This window comes from Macrobrachium nipponense, chromosome 6 (assembly GCF_015104395.2).
Source record: "Macrobrachium nipponense isolate FS-2020 chromosome 6, ASM1510439v2, whole genome shotgun sequence".
NCBI classification, from domain to species: Eukaryota; Metazoa; Arthropoda; class Malacostraca; order Decapoda; family Palaemonidae; genus Macrobrachium; species Macrobrachium nipponense.
The window spans coordinates 58,317,522-58,328,563 of record NC_061108.1 but is presented as its reverse complement, the minus strand read 5'-3'; positions in this window follow the sequence as shown (position 1 = coordinate 58,328,563).

The following is an 11,042-nucleotide window of genomic DNA, read 5'->3' as shown; positions in this document are numbered from 1 at the left end:
TGTCGCCTCCAGTGAAACCAGTAATAAAGGGTCTTCTCTTCTTCTTTCCTACTTAAGGGGTTGGTTACCTGATGCGCCTTCTCCACTGCCTTCTATCAAAGGCATCATCGTCCACCAAACCTCCTCTCTCCATATCCTCCTTCACTTTGTCTCGCCATCTAATTCTTTGTCTCCCTCTCGATCTTCTTCCTCTAACAGGTTCCTCCCAAGCCCTCCTCACTCTATCCTCGTCACCCATCCTCAACAAATGCCCATAACATCTCAATCGTGACTCATTAATTTATGGTGGTCGGTAACATAGTTACAGGGGAATAATTCACCATATTTCTTTGGGGTTATTCATTATCTTTATGATAATTACAGTCTTTTGTTTATGTTTATACGGATATCCCCAGCGGCTTGTAATAAACACGCCGCAAAGGTGGATACATACCGGGTTAAAACCCTTGGGGGTCACTATCTAAGGAAGATTATGATGACTTTTTTCCTGTGACAATTTTACCTGGAATCGAAGAGCCAGAGGACATTCACATGTTTCCATGACCAAAGTCTGTTGCAATTGACAGGATAATGGTTAGTCTAACCTTCCTCAATAGTGGTATTAAACAAAGTGTTGATGTCTAACACAGTGGCAAAGTGTGATAAGATGTGGATTATATCGGAGTCCGTTCCTTACATTTTTCCGTTTTGTTATGTCTCTTTGCCCCATTTTGAGTATGCATAGCAAATCACTATAATTAAAGTCTGTCTTTTCCTGGGGTGCTCAGAGTAAAGGCACATCTCTTTCGCAGATGTAAGGGGCCCTGCAGTAATTTTATAGATCTGGAGGACTGATAGACCGGACCTTTGTCATCATTAATAGAAACCCGTTTTCGTTCAAGTGGACTTGTTATTGCTCAACTGCCAGTAACTATCTTCATTGCCGAGATGTTTCCTTCCTTGTGATTTGATGGCGATAGGTACGTGTTGGTTTGTACTGAAAATTATGTTGATGGATGGAGTTACAGTACTATCTATCTATCTATCTATATATATATTATATCTATATCTATTATATATATATATATATTTATATATGATATCTTTCCATTTGCTTCTAGTACATTCCAAAAAGAGGAAAAAGTTGCCCAGAAATATACATTTTTACAAATAAAGTACTTCTGAAGATCTGTTATAGTCTAATATTTCCCTCAAGCCTGGTTACCTTCCTATTGTAAAGTACACCATCATCTGATAAAAGTGGAGCAGCTGCGCTACTTTTTAAAACATTTCCTAATACAATGGCCTAACCTGGTAAAGTTATGAGACTTGTGGTACAACACGTTTAAGTGAGGGTCAGCGTTCTGTATCGGTACCATAAGATTAGGGGCTCTCATATCTTGCCCCTTAAGTTTTATAAATTGATGGTTTGCAATTGTACTCTTACAATGTTGCTTGTGCCTCCTAAGGTTTCAAGGTTCATCTGTTTCACTAGTAGAATAACCTTACCAGGCTCGTGGCACCTTTTTTTATGTTTCTAAAGGGTGACAAGTATAATTACAATTTTTGCCATGGCAGCGCCCGAAAAGATAATGAGTTCTAGTAGTTCTGAGAGACATTTTTTATTTTCTTTTTTGGGGGGGATTGTTCTTGCCCTTAAACGTAGTTTGTGAAAATTACTTCTGCTAGAACTCACAAGAGACCTTTCCTTCATTTCGTTAATGGCATGACTATATCCTGGAGTGAATGGCCTTGCCATGGTGGAATGCATCAAGTCTCTTTCACCTGGATGTCAGCAATGCATGTTTGCAAAGAAAAATGAGAAATATTCAATACTGAGTGGCGTAGTTCTGGCCATGGAAGCTGAAAAATATGAGACTCGTCCTTTGAAGACAGCCAAAGTTAGCACCTATTCTGATGTCTGTTTCCCTAAATGGCACGTAACTATCAATGATGTCCATGAGTGCAAGTTCATACACAACATACTGTGGCATGATGTAAAGTTTCCTGCATGACTTCTCTGTGAGGGGTGAGAGGCAATGTTACTGTTGTCAATAATGTCATTGCACTCTTCAAACAGCAATTCTTCTTTGGATTCTGACACCATTTTGTTGCATTGTGTAACTCAGTCATGGTCCTTTCCTTGCATCAACTCCTGCAGAGAATTGCCACTAGTGAGTCCTGCCTCCAGCAAGGTTTTCTTTAAACAAGACCTTTAGGTCTTGCCCAGCATTTTCACAAATGCACAGTCTACTCTAGATGGAATTTCACGTCCTCAAATTTTCCTGAATGGTGCAGTATTCAGTAACTCAGTGATTAATATAACTGGCAAGCAGTTCTTGTTTGATTCCAAATGAATAAAGTAATGACGAAAATATTGTTATCCTGTGATTTTGATTTTGCCTCTAGGCCCCGTTTGTAGTCTTATCATGACTCACTGTTTTTCTGGTGCTTGCATGTACTCATTCTTGTACTCTCTGTAAAACTTTGCTTCACAAGCAAGAAAGACATATCCCCTTACAAATGTCAAGAGGTTCTCGTTCCTTTTTCTTGTAATTTCGAGAACCGATTTCCGCCATTCATTCTGAAACTGTGATCAATTTTAATAAGCAGTCTAACTTCAATATGATGAAGGTTTTCCTCTTGAATGACCAACAATGATATTCCTTCCTCAGATGCGCACACTTTGCGTGCTCTAGATGGTTCCATACTCGTATGCTGGTCTAAGTTTCCTGTAATATTTGTATAACAGTTCCGGTGATAAGTCGAGCTGCTGTCTCTGAACTGCTATGGATGATGACTACCAATGCTGTTTTTGCATCCGTTGACTTGCGTAACTGGTTCTAGATGCCGTCGTTGTTTATTGTTATTGAGCGTTTCGATTTGTTTCGGATATCTTTTTTCTGTGAATCATTTCAAAGGTCAGTGAATGATACCAATAAAGTGAATGACGAAGTAAGGCTTAGTTTGTTTTACCCCTTTTTTCGGGGAAGCTGTCATACTTAGAATGACCTATGCTGGTGTAGATCACATTCGACAGCACGGTCTGCCCAACTCTTCCAGTGTCTGAAAACATATAAAAATGCAATACGACAGAGGTGTTATATAGGGACAACATAATTTCAGTTAGTAATTATTTAACGAATGAACAATAAAATAACCTTTGAATTTTAAATCAAAATTATATTGACACGTCAAAATAACTTCAACGAAAATTTAGATAGAAATGAAAAAATTATTAAAAATAGGTTTGTTTGATTAAAAAATATTTTGCCAAAAATCCGATATGTATAGATTAGGTAACAGAAAAAAATTTTTATGATGTAACTTGTTTTGTGTCAAATTGAAATTAATAACTTGAGTAAGTCGTCATTCTTAGGCAATATTTAGCCTGTTTTTCTACTGTACTAGCAGCACATAAGAAATTTGAGTCTTCTCTTTAAATAAAGGTCTCAGCTTTCATGTAGTATATATGAACTATGACAGCCAATGTAAAACATGATATACAGAAAGTAACCGGGACCGAGTTAGTTTACTGTTAATAGTGAAAAATATCTAAGAGCGCAAAGGATTAAAACAAACGATGGTCGGTGATTAGTGGGCTCCTGGCCTCTCGTCTCCTTCATGTTTGTTTATGCTTTCCGTTACATGCTATCGTTCCATCTGACGAGAGTGGAGTGGACGTTTTCATTTATGTAGCTCTTTTTCCAGTCTTTATGTCTGGTGTGTGTGTGTGTTTTTCATTTATTTATTTATTTATTTACTTAGTTTTTAATGCTACAAAAGAATTCGGCTGCCCCTCCGTCATACATTAGTCTGAAAAGAATGAATTGCAACGTCTCAGGACGGCAAGCGATTTCTTATATTCATGTCTTGCCTTTCCTTGAGGGGAGAAAAGACGCCTCTCTGAATTTCCCTTTTTTTTTATGCCAAAAACGCGTGACAAAGCTGAGTTTCAATCGACGATGGACGAAAACTAGATGACCTTGTAACACGATCTTCTATTGCTGTCGTACTAGAGGAGAGAAAATTATAAATTGAGATTCATTATGTGAAAATTTTAAACAAGCAACGGACTAACAATGAAGGCTTATAAATATCTCTCTCTCTCTCTCTCTCTCTCTCTCTCTCTCTCTCTCTCTCTCTCTCTCTCTCATTACTGGTTCTCTCTCTTTCTTTAATTAATGGCCTCTCTGAATCAACAAAGCCCTAATTATGTGTGTCTTTATCATGACAAAGATCAAAATGTCATTGCATGATTGCATTCGGTGGAAAACCTGAGTATGAGAAGCCATTTTCCCGCGTCACGTCGCATTGACCTAGAAAGGGACGTCATCCTCTCTCCATTCCCCCAACCCCCCAAATCTCACAACCAAGGATATTCTGAGGCCAGCTTTTATAGGTGTTCACTGGGAATGCTTGATCATTCTATTTAAAGCCATTATTTTTTAAGTAACACAAATACACATAACTGTCAAAAGGGGGGAGAAAGAGAGAGAGAGAGAGAGAGAGAGATAAAACGAGGAGTATGTAACAGAATCATAAGAGAGGACAAGACCAAGTGGAACACAATTCCCTGCCCAGGTATTTCGTCCAGTTTATGAGTCATTTGTCGCGCAGACAAGACGATTCTGCAGCGTGAAATCGCTGAAAAGTCGAAACTGTTCGTTTTAGCAAAGACTATTCCGTGAATAGATAACAGTGGACGGCTCCTATGATCAACGGCCAACAGCACAGTTGGGCTCAGTTGCTATGTTACACTGACTTCTGTCTTGCTTGCAAACTCGCTTTTTAAGGTCCTTATACTATCGGTTCTGGAACTCCGTCATACGGCACTCCCTAGAGCACCTTCTCCTCCTAGTATATCCCTTACCAATCTTACCACATAAGCAAACCACTTAAATCATAAATCCATCTTTTGAACAGATCAACCTCTGGAACATATGTTCTCCATATCTGCATATTTTTAATATCCTTTTTTTCATATTACACATAATAGACAGAACATTTCTTTCTTATGATTTCAACTTTCCTCATTCAAATTCAGTCTATACTGAATTTGGGTTCAACACTCCCTACATACTTTCTAACCTTCACTTATTCTAAGACTTCTTATTTAGAAATTTAGTGGTATAATCAACAGCTTCCTTTTTTCCTCTCCATACAAACATCAATGACTCCATCCTCTTGCATTGAGCAGTTCCCTCTTCACTGCCACATCTAGAACAGCAAGAAACAACACAGAGAGGAGCGCCTGTGCACCGCATGGTCATGAGTCACTGACATCCCCTCCTGAATCACACTCACTCAGTCCACATCGTCCTTGTTACTGTAAGCACTTGTCCCTTCATGTGCTTTATTGAATCTTGACAATAAAGCGGTGTTTTCTGGGCATTATTTGTATAGCTTGCCTTGAGAATTATACATCTTACAGCCACTTGGTTGACAACATGGTTCCCAAACATAATCGGCCCATCAGCACCAGCCACTAATGCAGTAATTACGGCACTCAACTCTGGCTTGCTTTCCTTCAAAACCTCTTAGTTCTTCTCCAAATTGGTAGACAAAAGCATGGTCATCGCCCTAAACCTCTGGTAGCTAGCTGACTAAATTTACCGCTTATAATGATTCCATAATGGCTGAAGCATGTGCGAGATGTTGACAGACAAAAGAGCATATGAAAACGCGGCAAATTTTCGTCTGACCCCTTTCTTCAATATCTGAACCATCTGTCTGGTTCCTGAGAGTGACGTACGGTTCTGCTTTTCACTTTTCTTAAGTTCAGCAAAGAAAACAGACTTTTGTGATAAAATTTTCGGCGAAAACAATCTACATCATTGTTTCTGAATAACTGCATATAATTTCTTAGTTAAATTGTTATATCCAGATTTTTGTTCAGAGCCATAATTTGCTATTGTATACGTCAGTTTATGAATATTATTTTTGAACATTCTTAATCACTATGTATATACTTCTGTTATCCCCTTGCATAATATTAGTTACATGCATACAATTTCTGTATTCTGTAAACTGTTTTCACATTTTTCACGAAATATAAATTTCGTTTATGATAAAATATATGTACTACTTTGTCCATTCTCATTTTTTATATAATTTTCAATTGTGCATATTTTTTACTGTTATACATCTCTGTGTCGAATGAAATCCCCTTGTATAAGGTATAGGTACCCATCACTTACACCAATGTGTAAGTACATTTCAGTCACCACCCTATATATGTAGGTGACAGCTCCGCATATTTTTGTTCTTTTAAGCATATTCTACTATGCGTGTTTCAGTTTTGCTATTATTTTCTTGATGTACTTATGAATCTGGTGTAGCATATAGTGACAGTATTTAGTGACAGTATTTTTTGTATTTACTGCTACTGAGAGATATAATCTAGAACCCCATCATGAATTTTTCTTCTTGTTTACATGGTTTTCTTTTCTGTCTGAATCTTTTTCTTATGTGTTTGGGAATGCTTTCTTCAATGTATCTAAAGATTTCTCGATCACAACTTTGTTACATTAAATATTGTCATTTTAAAAAGGAAAGACGTATGCAAAAAAAAAATTGTTAGGTTATACAGCTGCAATGCCTAAATCACTGAGTGAGCAATGCAAATTACCAAGAGGTCAACCTAAAGTTATTAATAAGGATGAACTGATTGACTGCACTACGGCTGCACTAGATGTTGATGTTACTGAATTGTAGTTTAATTGAAAAGTTAAATTATGTAATGTGGAACTGAGCCAGAAGAAGACTACCTTAGCATCTCCTTCAACATGAGGATGAGAGATTTACAGCAACAGTTAAACTTACGGGCTTATATAACAGGAAAAAAAACTTTCTTTTTTTTCTTTTAGGCATTAGTCAGGAAGAAGCTAGAATATGACTTGGTGTTGCTGGACACCCCAGATGAAGGTGAGAACCTTGAAGGTATGCCAATAGGTGGTGATAAAGTAAAGAAAATTTGGGAGGTGACAGGGCATCTAGCAGCATCTTGTCAATTTGTCAGCTTCGCAGAGAAGGGGCAGATGGCTACTGCAGATGTTGTCTGTTCTTGTCGCCGTTGATTCGTATGGGAGCCGTGATGCTGCAGTACTGGAGAAGGCAAAGAAACTCAAGCAGCGTGACAGAGAAGTTTATAAGAATATATATATATATCAAGAAAGACGGGCATCCAAGTGTTGGTGCTGAATGGAAGAATATTTGCATGCCCAGCTTAATCATTTGATAAGGATCGAAATGAGATTTGCAACAGATCTTCACAGCATTGTCTCTAGTTTATTCATTTAATAAGTAGCCTGATATGACACACATTTAGTTTTAGTCAATTTGAGTGCTTTTCTCTTCAAAGGGTTACCATAAAGTTTTTTCTGCGTTCGCATGAATGCTATTGCTACCATGTTCTTAATATGAGATTTATTTTGTGTTAAATATAGTGTATGCATTACTTTTCCCACTCCCTTTAATTTGAAGTTTTGTCTCCCCTTTTTTGTCGATGAATCCTAGGAAGTTAGCTCATTTCTCCTTCGAAGTAGATGCCACTCTTTCTGGTGACTCTTATCTTTCATTTAGTCTGAGCCGCAATTATTGTAGACCTCTGGTTTGTTGGATTGTCGGCATCTGAAGCTTTAATGCTGAAGCCATGTTTGGATAACTCGGTCCAGAGCCATCCTATGAGAAGTTGCAGCTGTTCTGAGAAAGAAACTTGAAGATTTTAGGTTATGCAAACTGAAGATGGCTTTCTATACGGTTGGACTCAGGTCAGTCGTATACGTTTGTTAGACAAGAAAATGGTAATTCCTTTCTAAGCAGAGATTTTTTTATTTCTGGATTCACACGTGTGTTCGATGTAAACGGCCATTGTCACAAACCAAGTGAAAAGGATATCCCAATCTTTGGAGTTGGCATAATCTATACTACAGTCAAACCAGTCGATGAGCGACCGATCTGATCACTAAGTAAAGACAGATTATAACGGACAACCTGAAGCAGCCACCTGTGATCTCAGTTTTGACAACTCTTGCTCCCAGGATTAACAACACTTCCTGGCACACTCTCTCTCTCTCTCTCTCTCTCTCTCTCTCATCTCTCTCTCTCTCTCTCTCTCTCTCAATTCGGGCTGCTATAAAACAAGAGCCCTTGCTGGCACAAGGCCAGCTTAATTTTTTTATAATGAAGGGACTAAGACGAGCAGAAATACTAAAGAAAATCTGGCTGTGAAAAAAAAAATTGAAAAACAATAAAAATAATAAAGAATAATAGGTAATTAATGACTATATTATAATAAAAGAAGGAAAATTTAAACATAAATGAGGATGCCTTCTCAGATAATGAAAGACTTATTTCTTGGAAAGAGAGAGAGAGAGAGAGAGAGAGAGAGAGAGAGAGAGAGAGAGAGACTATATCTGCGGAATAACAGCAAACGTAGTTTAAAAAAACATTGTTTTTCTTTCGTGAAATATCTTCAAACCTTTCCTCAAGATTGGCCTGGGTGAAGCAAGGAGAACCATGCTTGGAAGAGGTTTCCATTATATGCAGTGTAGAGTTACTTGTGGTATCAACAACGCTGTCATACACAAAGATGAAAGACTAACTATGATTGAAAAATTGTTATGACTTTAGCCTGATATTAATTTTATGGCTTTCAAACAACAAGAGTGAAATTATCATTCCTTAAAGGTCGTGATCGCAGTGCCTAAGGTAATCTATCTGTATCAAAGTAATAAGAGATATAGAACAAAAGAGGCTGACTTGACACAAAAGTAGCGCTATCAAAAGATTCGAACATCTTTTTTAATTCAATGTACCCTTATCACTCTAATATGCGTTTTTGTACAGTGAATGAGCGTATGTCTGTTTAACCATCTTGATTTTTAACTTACATATAACAGTCATCAGATAGTTTCTAAACGTGTTTCATAGTTTGAATTTTGATTTATTAATTTAATTTCTTGGTAAATTAATCTTTTTATTTAATTCAAGAAATGTTTCAGTTTTGTGGTGTTTTCAAGTAATAGTAATCTTTGCTACACAGTAAGACTTTGAATTCTAATTATAAACTTTGAATTTAAAAATAATTTTTTTAATCAAAGATTTTATAAAACTGTTTCATTTATTGACCACTCGTGATAGGATTAAACTGTGTACATGAAAAAGTGATTGATTGTGCTGTTCCTTTAATTTTCTTAAAGTCATTTAAAACAGGGGAGGCAGTTAGAGTTGTTTAATTAACTTAAGATTATATGAATACCTCACACATGTTTTGATGAACTTGGTCTGATTCCCCGGATATATGATAAAGCTTTTTGAGAGCTCACATGTTGCCTTTAGAGTACTCAGTCGTATATTACTTGTTATAAAAGTTCAAGTATCTGATTGCTGTAAGGTAACTTTGAATTCAGTAATTGGTAAGTGTAATAACCAGGTATTTGGAACGCTTCGTGGATACATATCTATCTATCTATCTTCTATCTATCTATGTGTATATATATATATATATTATATATATATATATATATATATATGTCTATATATATATATATTTTTATATATATAATATATATTATTATATATTATATATAAGATAGATATCCACGAAGCGTTTCCAAATACCTGGTTATTACACTTACCAATTATTGAATTCAAAGTTACCTTACAGCAACCAGATACTTGAACTTTTATGACAAGTAACATACGATATATATATATATATATATATATATATATATATATATATATATATATATATGTATACAGAATCACGAAAGTTAGGAACGTGATAAATCCATAAATAAAGATAAATACCACGAAGGTTAGTTTATTTTTCCTTCGTGGCATTTATCTTTATTTATATATATATATATATATATATATATATATATATATATATATATATATATATATATAATATACAGTGGTATATTATATATGAGTCATATCACATTACCGTGATTCATGTTCATACATCGAACTACAAATATCCTTTAATATCTAATTCGCTCTACCTCAGAATTAATATATTTTCATATATGTTAACCGAACGGGAATATTTTAGTTGATAATAGATTTGTTGGCTCACGGCCACAAACCATCGAACCCAACAAATCCAGGACGCACAGGTGGGTTGGTGCCGACTCCAAAACAACTAACATCTGAGAGCGACAGGTATTTGTAGTTGAGAGGCGGCATAAACTAATACCCTCTTGCAGAGGCGGTGTGGTTTAAAGCTTCACTGTGCATCCTGGGTTTGTTGGGTTCGATGGTTCACGCCCGTGAGCCAACAAATCTGTTATCGACTAAAAAATTCCTCTTCAGTTAACATATCAAAATATATTAATTCCAAGGTAGAGCGAATTGGATATTAAAGGACATTTGTAGCTCGATGTACAAATATGAATCACGGTAATGTGATATGACTCATATAATGGCTACGTGTGGACAAAAGCACTACAACGTTTCCGAGGTCGAGGTGGGTTTATGCAGACTCCAAAACAGCGAACACTTGAGAGTGTTAGGTATTTGTAGTTGAGAGGGGGGCATAAACATATACCCTCTTGCAGCGGCGGTGTGGTTTAAAGCTTCACCGTGCTTCCTGGATTTGTTGGGTTCGATGGTTCGCGCCTGTGAGCCGACAAATCTATTAGGAACTAAAAAATTCCCCTTCGGTTAACACATATGAAAATATATCAATTCTGAGGTAGCGCGAATAAGGTATTAAAGGACATTTGTAGCTCGATATATATATATATATACATATATATATATATATATATTATATGTGTAGTGTGCTATGAAAGTATATAAGTATTGGATGTTATTAATAGTTGTTATTCAGCTGCTTCGCAGGTGCGAAATATGTTTGTCTAATAAGCGCAGGACTCAGCGTTGTTTGTAGAGTATCCTCAGCACAATCTGGCACGTCTTCAGCATATATCAATCGATGACCTGGGTAATGGTTGATCAGGCACATGAAGACAGTGTCTCTGTATGATGGAAAATTTCTGTGGTCAAGCTGTAGAACATTTCAATTCAGTTGGAATTGGACTTGTAGG